At 31.5% G+C, this 14,265-nt stretch overlaps 2 pseudogenes; both read left to right on the top strand.

Moving 5' to 3' along the window:
• The first annotated feature begins 600 nt into the window (after nucleotides 1-600).
• On the top strand, nucleotides 601-3,090 carry LOC112017758 (wall-associated receptor kinase-like 1; annotated as a pseudogene).
• Nucleotides 3,091-4,621: 1,531 nt separating this feature from the next.
• LOC112017768 (wall-associated receptor kinase-like 1) lies at nucleotides 4,622-5,947 on the top strand (annotated as a pseudogene).
• The last annotated feature ends 8,318 nt before the right edge of the window (nucleotides 5,948-14,265 follow it).

Below are 14,265 nucleotides of genomic sequence, written 5' to 3'. Positions count from 1 at the left end.
TTGCGGATATACCAAGGTAGAATACCATTTTATGATGCTGAGACTGCCACAAAATTCATGGAAAGCTTTGCTGTCGAACTGCAACCCGTTGTTTGACATTAAGGACTCTGGTACCCCGAACCTCGTCACTATGTTTCTCCATACGAACTTCTTAACATCCACATCCTGGATATTCGCCAACGCCTCTACCTTCGCCCACTTGGTGAAATAATCTACGGCTACTGAAACAAACCTTCGGTTTCCTGTAGCCCGGGGGAATGGACCAACGATATGTAGACTCCACTGCGCAAAGGGCCAAAGGCTACTAATGGGATTTAAACTCCCTACCAATTGGTGGATCATCAGGGCATGCTTCTGACATTGCTCACATTTCCGTGCATACTCGGTAGTGTCCCCTTGCATTCGCGGCCACTAAAATCCCTAAGTTATTGCTCAGTGAGCTAATAAACGTCCCCTCACATGACTGCTGCACACTCCCTTATATAGCTTGGCTAAAAGTTCTTTAACCTTACTGGGGTGCAAACACTGTAGGTAGGGACCGTCAAAAGATCTTCGATACAGCTTACGATCAACTGATAACCAATACCGAGTAGCTATTCGATGTACTTTTTCTGCTTCCTTCTCATCGGCAGGCACTCGATCCTCGACTATAAAGTTGATGATCAACATGGCTTAACCGTTGTCACCAATGAAACACCTACTCCTGCATTGATACTCGGTTCTACTACCAACTCCACTTTTATTAATCGAGGAATTTCCTCGGTTGATGATGACGCCAATGTGGCCAAAGAGTTAGTGTGCCAGTTCTACCCCCTGGCTACCTGAACCACTCTAACATTTAGAAAGCGGTCCATAGTTTGTTTCACCAATCGTAAGTGCTCCATCATTTGAGGATCCTTGGCCTCAAAGCTTCCCTATTCCTGATTGACCACCAACTGAGAGTTCGAGTAGACCTCTACTTCTTTAGCACCAACAACTCTCAATCTGGCTAGTAGGGCCTCAAACTCGGCTTTGTTATTGGAGGCCTTAAAACCTAACCCAAAGGAATGCTCCAACTCTCAATCTGGGGTGATGACTACGATCCCAGCCCCAGCTTCTAATGTGCTAGACGCACCTTCCACGGGATTACCTTTAAAAGGCAAACCATCTCCCTCCCCCCTCTCGAGGAAAACTCTACAACGAAATCAACGAGGACCTGACCCTTCACCGAGCTTCTAGGCCTATGCCTAATATCAAAGGAGCCCAGCTGAGTTCCCCACTTAGCTATTCTTCCCGTGAAATCAAATCTCTTCAATAACGACTGTAGAGGATACTCGGTCAATACATAAACAGTATGAGCCTGAAAGTAGTGGGATAGCTTCCTTGTGGCACGCGTCTTTCTCCTTTATTACGGTTTACATATGGATTAATTTAAACATAATAGATTCAAGCAAAAAATAGATAAAATCACATATGCGATTGGTCAACTACTAAGAAAATATTCACACAAGAACATGTCAAATTTACATGCAAAATCATATAGTGTAAAAGTAGCAACCACAAGACAAATGAGATGAATTTATATTCTGAAAATTATCATTCTCCGTGACCACAATACTGGTAAGAATCATCACCTACAGAATCATTCCAATTATGCAACATAAATTACTAAAACTATATTTTTGCTTCTTTTTCTCTCACACGCCAATTACGCATCAGAAACATTCCAATTCAATGGGCACTTTCTCAATTATATATAGAAACATAATATGTCCCTTGATTTGAAATTCTCAATCAAAATTATTACATGCGTGCAACAATCACTACTCTATAACCCTTAGCACAGTGGATAATTTTAATCATTTTCATTGAATTAAGCAGAAGAAAGTACAGAACTTGAGCTATTATTTATACTTACTGGGGCATGGTGGTTCTACAAGATACTAAAGAAAAGGAGAAACAATAAACTTAAGGAGAAGTTCTTCAAATGAAATGGTGGTTTATTGTTAGAAAAACATTTATCTTCAAATGAAGTCAATGTTGAGAAAATCAAGTTGTTTGATCTAAAAGATCTAGACAAGGCCACTGATCATTTTAATGTGAATAGAATACTTGGCCAGGGAGGACAAGGCATTGTTCACAAAGGCATGTTGGCAGATGGAAAAATTGTCGCTGTAAAAAAGTTCAAGGTAATTAATGAAGGAAAAATCGAACAATTCATAAATGAAGTTATCATTCTTTCACAAATTAACCATAGGAACGTGCTTAAATTACTTTGTTGTTGTTTGGAGAAAGAATTTTCTCTGTTAGTTTATGAATTCATTTCTAATGGAACTCTATCTCAATATCTTGATGACCAAAATGAGGAGTTTCCACCAACATGGGATATGCCCTTAAGAATTGCCAAAGAAGTTGCAGGAGCTCTTTTCTACTTACGCTCATCAACTTCTTTACCCATTTACCACAAAGACATTAAGTCTACAAACATACTCCTAGATGATAAGTATAGAACAAAAGTAGCTGACTTTGGAACTTCAAGAACTGTTGTTATTGATCAAACTCACCTAACGACCACTTTAGTACAAGGTACTTTTGGATACTTGGATCCTGAGTATTTTCACACATGTCAATTTGCAGAAAATAGTGATGTTTATAGTTTTGGTGTTGTCCTAGTTGAGCTTTTAACTGGAGAGAAAGTAGTCTCTTCAACAACGACACAAGAAGTTAAGAGGTTTAGCCACATATTTCATTTATTCAATGGAGAAAAATAATTTATTTAATATTCTTAATGCTCGAATTATGAATGTGGATAAGAATGAACAAATGATTACAGTATCGAAACTTGCAAAAAGATGCTTGAACTTGAAGAGGAAGAAAAGACCTACAATGAAAGAAGTTGCAATGGAATTGGAGGCAATTCAAATGTCTCAAATAGTTCAGCAAAACTATGAAGAGGTTGATTGTGCTAGAATAGCTCCAATTCTAGCCATTCTCTTTGCTTCTCTTGTCTTGCGCACCTACAACCTTAGCTCAGCGACACCACCCACAATCTTTAGGTTCTCTCTCTACTTAGGATTATATACTGATATGGGTTTATATTTTTGTCTCTAAATTTTTTGGGTTTATGCTATTGTTGTTTTGTTTGAGTTTTGGTTGTTATATATCAACATATAACTTTGGCATATACCTTTCGAGTCATTGCCTCCTCGGATTAATTGATTTTGAAATTCTGAAATTTTAATTATTTTAATTTTTAAGTCATCCGCGGAAATTACTTTCTGCTTTCAGACACGGTAATATATGATATATACTCCTGAATATATAATTCCAAAAGGCACAATTGAATAAAAATTCTTTGTTAAAAAAAAATCTTTGATATGCTATTTAGCCAAATTGGCTAGTTGATCAAGGTTTGGTGGCCTATACATGAATTTATTTTTTCAACCAACTTGGCGGTAAGAAGACCAATTTCACCATCAATTATAGATTTATAGTTATAGTTAATTAGACACTGTTGATAAAGAACGCCAATTTTTTATTATTTTTTTTCCACACTAGACCATCAATTGGTGTTGAGTGAGAGAGAACTGTGGTAAGGGAGGCAGGCAGAGTCCTAGCAACCTAGAACTTATAATGCAAATTTATAATAATTAATCATCCAATATAAATTTTTATGTTCTACACACTTCATGTTCTATGTAAATACTCAATTACTCTGGTTCTTGATCATATTTTGTCAAACTAATGGAAGTATCTCAAATCATAATTTAAGTTTATGAAAATTGAGAGCAGTACCCAATCTAAACAAAAATATAAATATATTTTCATCACTCTTCCCTTTCCTCTCTTCTTACTTTTAAACCAATTTAACCAGTTAACATCTCATTCTTCCAATTTACAAAAAAAAAAAAAAAAAACACTCCTTTCATTGTTGAATTGTATTCTACAATATAAAGTTATATCATTGTTCCACATATGTGCAATAAAGAAGCAAGCTTATATATTTGGTCGACTTAAGAGATCCAAGCATTCCATATACAGCCCTGCAAAATAAACTGTACTGATGTAACTTTGTACCAAAATTATGACTGCATTTTTTTGCTTGTTATTTTTTCTTTATTTGGCTACAAATAAATTTATTTTAGAATCTCTAAACATAATAACTATTATTCATGAGGTTTTCCTGTCAAACCATATATTCTGATCCCCTCTTCCCCATAGGACTAGGAGGACTTGTCCTTTTTTTTTTTTTTTTTTTACACATATAATGTTGATGGCATCCCTTTTTCTTTGCCTTGGACTAAATTATGGTTTAAATGTGGATTAAATTTTAAAAAAAAAAAAATCAAGACAAAAAAAAAGACAAAATCACATATGCAACTAGTCAATCACTAAGAAAATATTCACACAAGAACATATCAAATTTGTATGCAAAACCATCTAGTTTAAAAGTAAAAACAACATGACAAATCCAATGATCCATTATGAATATTATTAATTCTCCTTGATCACAATACCGATAAGAAAATTCCAATCATTCTTCATAAATCCTTACTAAAACTATCTATTTTCTTCTTTTTCTCTCACATGCCAAATTAAATTCATACTTTCTCACTCATATATTGATGTATAGAAATGTAACATGTCCCTTAAGTTGAAGTTCTCGATCAAAATTATTAGAACCTTTAGTACAATAGATAATTTTTTCCAATTTCATTGAATTAAGCAGGCGGTAATACAGAACTTGGGCTATTTTTTCTAATTATTGGTGGATGGTGTTCCTACAAAATACTAAAGGAAAGGAGGAACATTAAATGCAAGAAGTTCTTCAAACGAAATGGTGGTTTATTATTACAACAATATTTATCTTCAAGTGAAGTCAATGTTGAAAAAATCAAATTGTTTGATCCAAAAGATCTAGACAAGGCCACTGACCATTTTAATGTGAATAGAATACTTGGCCAAGGAGGATAAGGCACTGTTCACAAAGGCATGTTGCCAGAAGGAAAATTTTTTGCAGTAAAAAAATCCTAGGTAACTGATGAAGGAAAACTTGAACAATTCATAAATGAAGTCATCATTCTTCCACAAATTAACCATAGGAATGTGGTTAAGTTACTATGTTGTTTGGAGACAAAATTTCCTTTGTTAGTTTATGAATTTATTCCTAATGGAACTCTATCCCAATATCTTAGAGATCAAAATGAGGAGTTTCCACCAACGTGAGATATGCACTTAAGAATTGCCACAGAAGTTGTAGGGGCTCTTTTCTACTTACACTCATCAACTTCCTTACCTATTTACCACCGAGACATTAAGTCAACAAATATACTCCGAGATGTTAAGTATAGAGCAAAAGTGGCAGACTTTGGAACTTCAAGATATGTTGATATTGATCAAACTCACCTAACCACCACATTAGTACAAGGCACTTTCAGATACTTGGCCCCTGAATACTTTCAAACAAGTTAATTTACAGAAAATAGTGATATTTATAGTTTTGGTGTTGTCCTTGTTGAGCTCTTAACTAGAGAAAAAACAATCTTTTCAATAACGACACAAGAATTTCGAAGTTTAGCTATATATTTCATTCATTCAATGGATAGAAATAATTTTTTTGATATGCTTGATGCTGGAATCATGAATGAGGATAAAAGGGAACAGATGATTGCAATGGCAAAGCTTGCAAAAAGGTGCTTGAACTTGAAGGGGAAGAAAAGACCTACAATGAAAGAAGTTGCAATGGAGTTAGAGGCAATTCAAATGTTCCAAGAAGTTCAACAAAACTATGAAGAGGTTGATTGTGCTAGAAATGATATGTACGAGCCATTGGGTGTTGTTTGTGCATCAACTGTGTTAGATATAGAATGTGGTTTGGACTCATCTTCAAATGTCCAACAATTATCTCTTCTGAATTAAATTGAACAAAAAACACTTTTGTTATAATATTTGTAAGTATCCTCTTGTAGCCAATATAATTAGCTCTTTTGTGCATATCATCGTATCATTTTTTTTTACTTACATTAACCTTATCTAATGTCTTATACTTACAGTAGTTCAATAAAGTAGAAGTCTCCCATTTTATTTTTTATGAATCCATACTTATTGTATGAATCAAATGATTTTCTTTAAAATCATTGTTGTAACAAGTTTCCCAAGGTGCCCCAAAAGAGTTAACAACAATAACAATGCGGCAATGCGTCCACCATATTCATTACCTATCCCTGCAACACCAATATTTTAGTGCCCAAAAATACATTTTTGCTGTTGAAAGTTGAAAGTTGATCCATTGCAGCAGTTTTCACTGGGTATCTGAATGTTCTCAATGCTTTGCTTAAGGTAAAAAGGGATTCTATTTTTAATAATTGATTTTGGGTAATTTAAAAAGAATCATTCAGACTCATTACGAATTGAAAAAAGAAAAAGAAAAATCATCTTGTATCAATTACAATTAGTAGAGCAAGCTTTTTCATATCACCACAGGTACTAGCGGGAAGGGGAAATAAATATTTAACCTTATCTCAATAATTCTTTTAAGAATAGTGAAATAGGCTGAGAATGAAGATTAATCTTGAATATGAATAGAGATATCGCCACACTTGATGGGATAAATTTTAGCTGGTTACTGTGAGAGAAACATTTTTGGAGAGCATACCATGCGTTCTTCTTTAGTTGATTCAAAGTACACAATACTATTTCCAAGTTCCTTTAATCAAAGCTTATACTATTTGATTTATATTCATATATAGGCTCGATTATAAAAAGGTTTAAACTCAAACATAGTAATTTAATCAAACCTTATACCATGAGTTTGTTCACAATACGTTACTATGTTTGAGCTTAAACATTTTATAATTGAGCCTAAATCCGAATTTAAATTTAGCTTCATGTATTAAATTAGGATGTACGAACACTTTATTTAGAATGTTGTATTCATGTCATATTCATATTGTACCCATGTCATAATGGTGTCCAATCTACCTATCATATTATAATTTTTTAAAAAGTATTCATGTATTAAACTAAAATGTATGGACCTTTTATTTGGGGTGTCGTACCCATGTCATATTCATGTTGTACTCATGTCATAACGGTATCCAATTTATTGTATCATAATATAATTTTTCAAAAATTACTCATATCACCGTATCGTATTGGACATGTATATGTGCGACTGTGTCTGTGCATCTAAGTATTAAATAAACTAAAACAAATAATGTGTTACTTTGTAGAGTGGAGCTGAGTTCATATTTCACGAGACAATACTAAAATACTGATCAGCTAGATTCAATTATTCATCATAACCAAAATTTATGTTATTTTATTATTATAATTTTTTTTACTTTGGCACCACAATTGGCCCCCTCTATGCCAGCATGGCAGACCCATCACTGCCCGTCCAACACGTTGGTCATAACCCAAAACGACAACAACTGCTCCTTCAATTCTTGCCGTCCATCATAGTCGCTGTATACAATACCTGAGGTATACAAAAACTAGCAGAAAATGTTCCTCTCATATAGAATAGTCACATGCATCTTCAGAAGATATTACATCTCTAGTTGTGTATTAGAGTTCATTTCATAAACTTTATTTGGCTTTAAAAATAATTGAGATTTGATTAAAAAATAATATGTGAGATAAAATTTGGTAGAGTTCCTTTTGGTGTAGTAAATTAAGGTTCTGGACTAAATTCAAATGCATAATTGCGTTAAATTTAATTGTTTCTCATAAAAATGAATACGGATGTGTTTCATTGATAAATGTAACCATGCATTTAAATATAATTCAAGAATCTAATGTATAATACTTAAAGAAGCATATTTATGTTTTGCTAAATCTTTAATAAATTATAAATAGAGTAATATTATATACACAACATTTTTGCAACAAATCTTAAAAAACAAGTTATTATTAATAGTGAGTAAAAAAATAATGATGGTGGTTGACCCATATTAGAACCAGTAACTACTTGCTAACTAAAATTATTGTCAAATTGTTGTGAAAAGCATTACTTTTATAAATAACCCAAACTTGTTAGATAAACTGGAGGAAAAAAAATACTCATACTTTTCTTTATTTAATTTTTGATAAAAATTAAAAAACCGTAGCAAAACTTAATTTAGAGCAAATGAGCGTCACCTCATTCTTCTCGGCAAACGTAACCAAAACTTGGGCAACATGAATGCATTTTATTTATTTTTTTTTTTTTTTGAGATTTTTTTTTTTTTTTTTGTGGTTACAGAAAAACGCTTAACCTGCCACTCTTGCTTAAAACTAAATACTTTATACTTGCATCAGATACAGAGCATCAGTGGGATGTGCTAGAAACCATTGAGACAATACCTTTTCATGAAGTCTTCATACATAGCTTTGGAGACTATGATACACGTGGCTTGTAACAATTAGGCTGTGATGTATATAATGAAAACACTATTGTATTGTTAGCATAGTTAGTAACTGATTTACTGATTTTATGGATTTTAGTCTTTGACGTGTATATATGTATATATAGAATAGCTTTACTGGATGGACATTAGTTGCTTGTATCAATTCAATTTTCTGAATAAATAAAATTCTGAGAGTGCTCCAGATTTTATATTGATCCATTGCAGCAGTTTCCACTGGGTATCTGAATGTTCTCAATGCTTTGCTTAAGGTAGAAAGGGATTCTATTTTTAACAATTGATTTTGGGTAATTTAAAAAGAATCATTCAGACTCATTACGAATTGAAAAAAAAAATTCATCTTGTATCAATTACAATTAGTAGAGCAAGCTTTCTCGTATCACCACAGGTCCACAGGTACTAGCGGGAAGGGGAAATAAATATTTAACCTTATCTCAATAATTCTTTTAAGGGTAGTGAAATAGGCTGAGAATGAAGATTAATCTTGAATATGAATAGAGATATCACCACACTTGATGGGATAAATTTTAGCTGGTTACTGTGAGAGACATTTTTGGAGAGCATACCATGCATTCTTCTTTAGTTGATTCAAAGTACAAAATACTATTTCCAAGTTCCTTTAATCAAAGCTTATACTATTTGATTTAAATTCATATATAGGTATTATAAAAGGCTTAAACTCAAACAGAGTAATTTAATCAAACCTTATACCATGAGTTTTTTCACAATACGTTACTATGTTTGAGCTTAAACATTTTATAATTGAGCCTAAATCCAAATTTAAATTTAGCTTCATGTATTAAATTAGGATGCACGGACACTTTATTTAGAATGTTGTATCTGTGTTATATCCATGTCATAATGGTGTCGAATCTACCGTATCATATTATAATTTTCCAAAAATTATTCATGTATTAAACTAGGATGTACAGACCTTTTATTTGGAGTGTCATACTCATGTCATAACGGTGTCCAATCTATTGTATCATATTATAATTTTTCAAAAATTACTCATATCATGGTATTGTACTCGAACATGTGTATGGGAGAATGTGTTTGTGCATCTAGGTTTTAAATAAACTAAAATAAATAATGTGTTACTTTTTAGAGTGGAGCTGAGTTCATATTTTCACGAGACGATACTAAAATACTGATCAGCTAGATTCAATTATTCATCATAACCAAAATTTATGTTATTTTATTATTATAATTTTTTACTATGGCACCACAATTGGCCCCCTCCATGCCAGCATGGCAGACCCATCACTGCCCGTCCAAGACGTTGTTCATAACCCAAAGAGACAACAACTGCTCCTCCAATCTTTACCGTCCATCATACTCGTTGTATACAATACCTGAGGTATACAAAAACTAGCAGGAAATGTTCCTCTCATATAGAATAGTCACATGCATCTTCAGAAGATATTACATCTCTAGTTGTGTATTAGAGTTCACTTGATATACTTTATTTGGCTTTAAAAATAATTGAGAGTTCCTTTTGGTAGAGTTCCTTTAAAAATAATATGTGAGATAAAATTTGGTAGAGTTCCTTTTGGTGTAGTAAATTAAGTTTCTCAACTAAATTCAAATGCATAATTGCTTTAAATATAATTGTTCTCATAAAAATTAACACGGATGTGTTTCATTGATAAATGTAACCATGTATTTAAATTTAATTCGAGAATTTAATGTATAGTACTTAAAGAAGCATATTTATGTTTTGTTAAATCTTTAATAAATTATAAATAGAGTAATACTATATACACAATATTTTTGCAACAAATCTTAAGAAACAAGTTATTATTAGTGAATAAAAAAATGATGATAGTAGTTGACCCATATTAGAACCAGTAATTATTTGGTAGCTAAATTTATTGTCAAATCGTTGTGAAAAGCATTACTTTTATAAATAACCCAAACTTGTTAGATAAACTGGAGAAAAAAAAATACTCTTATACTTTTCTTTATTTAATTTTTGATAAAAAGTAAAAAACCATAGCAAAACTTAATTTAGAGCAAATGAGAGTCACCTCATTCTTCTCGGCAAACGTAACCAAAACTTGGGCAACATGAATGCTTTTTTTTTTTGGGTTACAGGAAACTGCTTAACCTGCTACTATTTTTGGTTATGTAATGTATTATAAATCTAGTTTAAAATACTATTATTATTTTCGTGTGTGTTTTAATAAGTAGTACTATTTACTAAAAAAAAAAAACCTGCCACTATTACTTAAAACTAAATACTTTATACTTTATTTTTTATATGAGTGAGTGATGTGCGACTATTCTTCATCCATTTTTAAATTAGGATGATGCATTTTATTGTGAATATTTTATTTTTGATGTAGGGACTCAATTTTGTAAAGGCTCCAAACAATACATTTTTAGAAAGTAGGTTAAAGAAATTGGCCATTGCAGACTAACGGAGCCTAAATGATGAATTCCCCACCGTTGAAGGCCAGAGCATACAAGTTATACTTTAATGCTGCTCATCGGCCTTGATCCGAGGAGGTTGATCTTTTTCTTATCTTCTCCTCCTTTTCTCTCTTTTCTCCCCCCTTTAATTGTTCTATTGGTTCCTTTTATATAATGCTCCTCCTCCTATCTCTTTCTTCCATTTGTTGATCATCTATGTGCTTTCCCTCTGACCATCCGTCCCATCAGCTGCATTATCAGTATTCAAGTGATTTGCAATAACCAAGGTAGCCCTGTTTAAGAGTCACATCTCCATTAATGCGGCCAGAGGGTTAGGTGAGCGCATTTAGTGTGAAGGTGATAACCTGTCCTGGGCCTGTTCCCCTCCCTTGGAGTTAGTCTCGGTCCACCGAGGATGGGGTTATCCTCGGCGGGGATTTTTAAATCTCAGGCCTTCATATATCGTCCTCGGACGATCCTTCTTCCTCGGCATGGGCCCTGGGCCGAATGTAAAGTAGGCCGAGGTCACCAGGGCCACAGGCCCCACATTTGATGTATGTTGTTTGTAGATAATATAGTTTTAATGGATAAAATTAGAAGTTGGCAAGATGCTCTAGAATCTAAAGATTTTATTTATTTATTTATTTATTAAGTAGGACTAAAACAGAGCAAATGAATTGTAAGTTTAGTAAAAGTAGAAAAAGAGATGAAGGAGCGATAAGACTAGATGGTCAAGAGATACTAAAGGGTGAGTTTTCAATATTGTGGATCAATAATGCATAAAGATGGAGAGATTAAAAATGATGTAAATCATAGGATAAGAGCAAAGTGCATGAAGTGGAGAAGCGCATCAAGTGTTTAATGTGAACGTAAAATACAAATTAAGTTAAGGAAAAAAATATTTAAGACTGTTATATGACGAATTATGCTTTATAGTACCAAATGTTGGACTATTAATAAGTAACATACTCATAAAATAATTTGTAGTTAAAATAAGAATGTTAAGATGGATAAATAGAAATACATGGAAAGACAAAATTCGAAATAAAGAAATCTGCTTAAAAATAAGGGTAGACCCTATTGAAGATAGGATGAGGAAAAGTTTCTTAAGATGATTTGGTCATGTTTAAAGGAGAGAGCTAATGCACCATTAAAATATATTTTAAACATTAGAATTAATTAAAAGTTTCAAATTAAACTCTATAATTTCATAAGTTATAAAAAAGAGAAAGTTTATAATATGGTGATCTATCTTATAATGCCTATCATTAGTATTAAAAAAAAGAGGGGGGAGGGGGGTGTTAAAAAAATTCTATGGTAAAATAGTAGTATGAGTTTAGAGTGACTGTAACTAAAATTTGAAATATTTTACATTTCACTCTTTTATTAGCCAAAAGAAGGAAAATACATTTTAAACACTATAAATAATGGAGAGTTTCAAATTAATCCAATAATTTAATAATTTACAAATAAGAGAAATTTATCAGTATGGTTATCAAAACACCATATATTAATCTATCTTATGGGCTTTTTGTTAGTTATAAAAAAAAGGGTAAATTGCAAATTAAACCCTTAAAGTTTGGAGGTATTTGGATTTTACAACTTGAAGTTTTAACATTTAGATTTTATCCTCTTAAGTTTGAAAGTATTTGAATTTTACACCTTAACGTTTCAAATTTAGATTTTACCCCCTAAAGTTTAGGGGTGTTTGTATTTTAAATTCCCAAAATTTGAAACTTTATGGTGTAAAATACAAACATCTCCAAATTTTGGAAAGTAAAATTCAAACACTTCTAAAATTTATGGGATAAAAACCAAATTCTGAAATGTTAAAGTGTAAAATTCAAATAACCCCAAACTTCAGATAGTAAACTCTAAATTATGAAATTTTAGAGTGTAAAATGCAACACTTCTAAACGTTAGGGGTGTAATTTGCAATTTACAAAAAAAAGGGCTAAAAATTCTAATTGTAAAATGTTTGTATAAGTTTAGAGTAAATGTAAAATTTTATGTCGTTTAAATAGATTAGTTAAGAAAGAAAAAAGAAACTAAAAAGATCACGCATTTTGTATGCAAAATGATAACTTTAATAATAAAGAAAAACGTTCATGAATCAATATTTAATTCTTGTCGGTCTCTTCAAAATGGATGCATCTTCAAAATCAACTTGATTTCTTGAAAAATTTAGATAATACATTTTTTATTTATTGATAAATTATAATGTAAGAACAATTCAATAAAAAAATTGATAAGACCAAAAGAGATATACCAATTCCTTAAAAAAAAAAAACTAGTTTAATAAATAATGTGATTGTTTTTATAGAGTTTCAATTTATAACTTCCATTTCTGTGATTTTTGCTCTTTAATAAATAATGAGAGTGTAGACACTTGTCATGTAGAAAGGATAATCGTTTGACATCTAAGACCTAACTTTTAAATGACCCACCTTTTATCATATAGTATACGATGATATACAATATGATATGATGTTATACCCCAAATAAGTTTACAATAGTAATATTTATTTTGCCTCATTTTGTTTTGAGTACCTAGAAGATAGACTAGATTTCTTTTTTAGTTTTAACGAAAATTTTGTCTTAGCAAAAAAAATTTAAAATAGTACCGATTTAAAATATAAAAAATATTTTGTAAATTTTGTTTTTCATTAGAATACAAAAATATTATAATGACATAACAACAAATTTCTAAATAGTATAATTTTTTTTTTTAGAATATTAAGTATTTTAACACACATAAGGAGAGATGAGAGAAGGTCTTAAAGTGTATATTAAAAAATGCCTAACTTTAGTTTCTCAAAAAAAAAAAAAAAAACGTCTAACTCTTGGATACACAGTATAAACTTAGTGATACATAAAAGTTGACATTTTTTTTAGAGAACATAAAAGTCGACATTATTATGTTTCTTTAATGATTTTATTACCAAGGAAATTTTAATAATAGTCCAAATTTGGTAAGGATGAAGTGTAATACCATCCAATAAGAGATTGTAACGTCAATCTTTTACTTAAAATTCAATACATCATATTACATTCAAAAACATCACATCAGCCTTTTATTTGAAACCTAAAACATGATATTTATTGAGATGTATCCTATGTGATCTATTTATGTTTTAGTAATATGATGATGTGACATGTCCTTATTGAAAAGTGTAAATCAAAGGGTTTTACCAAGTTCTTGTAGAATTTAATTTCTTTTAATAATTGTTGCGTTTATATGTTTTATGAGTCGAATTTGATAAGGATGAGGTGTAAAACTCATATTTTACACAATCCAATAAAAGATTGTCACAGTAATTTTTTACTTAAAACTAAATGTATCCTGTCATACCTAATAACATTTTAATAAACTCTCCATCCAATTGGCTTTTCAGATAGATATTAAAATTGAATGGATATGTTTGTACTTATTTTTTTTAAATGTGATATGATAACGTAAGAT

This window comes from Quercus suber, unplaced genomic scaffold (assembly GCF_002906115.3).
Source record: "Quercus suber isolate HL8 unplaced genomic scaffold, Cork oak 2.0 scaffold_470, whole genome shotgun sequence".
Taxonomy (NCBI): domain Eukaryota; kingdom Viridiplantae; phylum Streptophyta; class Magnoliopsida; order Fagales; family Fagaceae; genus Quercus; species Quercus suber.
This window is presented reverse-complemented; position numbering and strand designations above follow the sequence as displayed.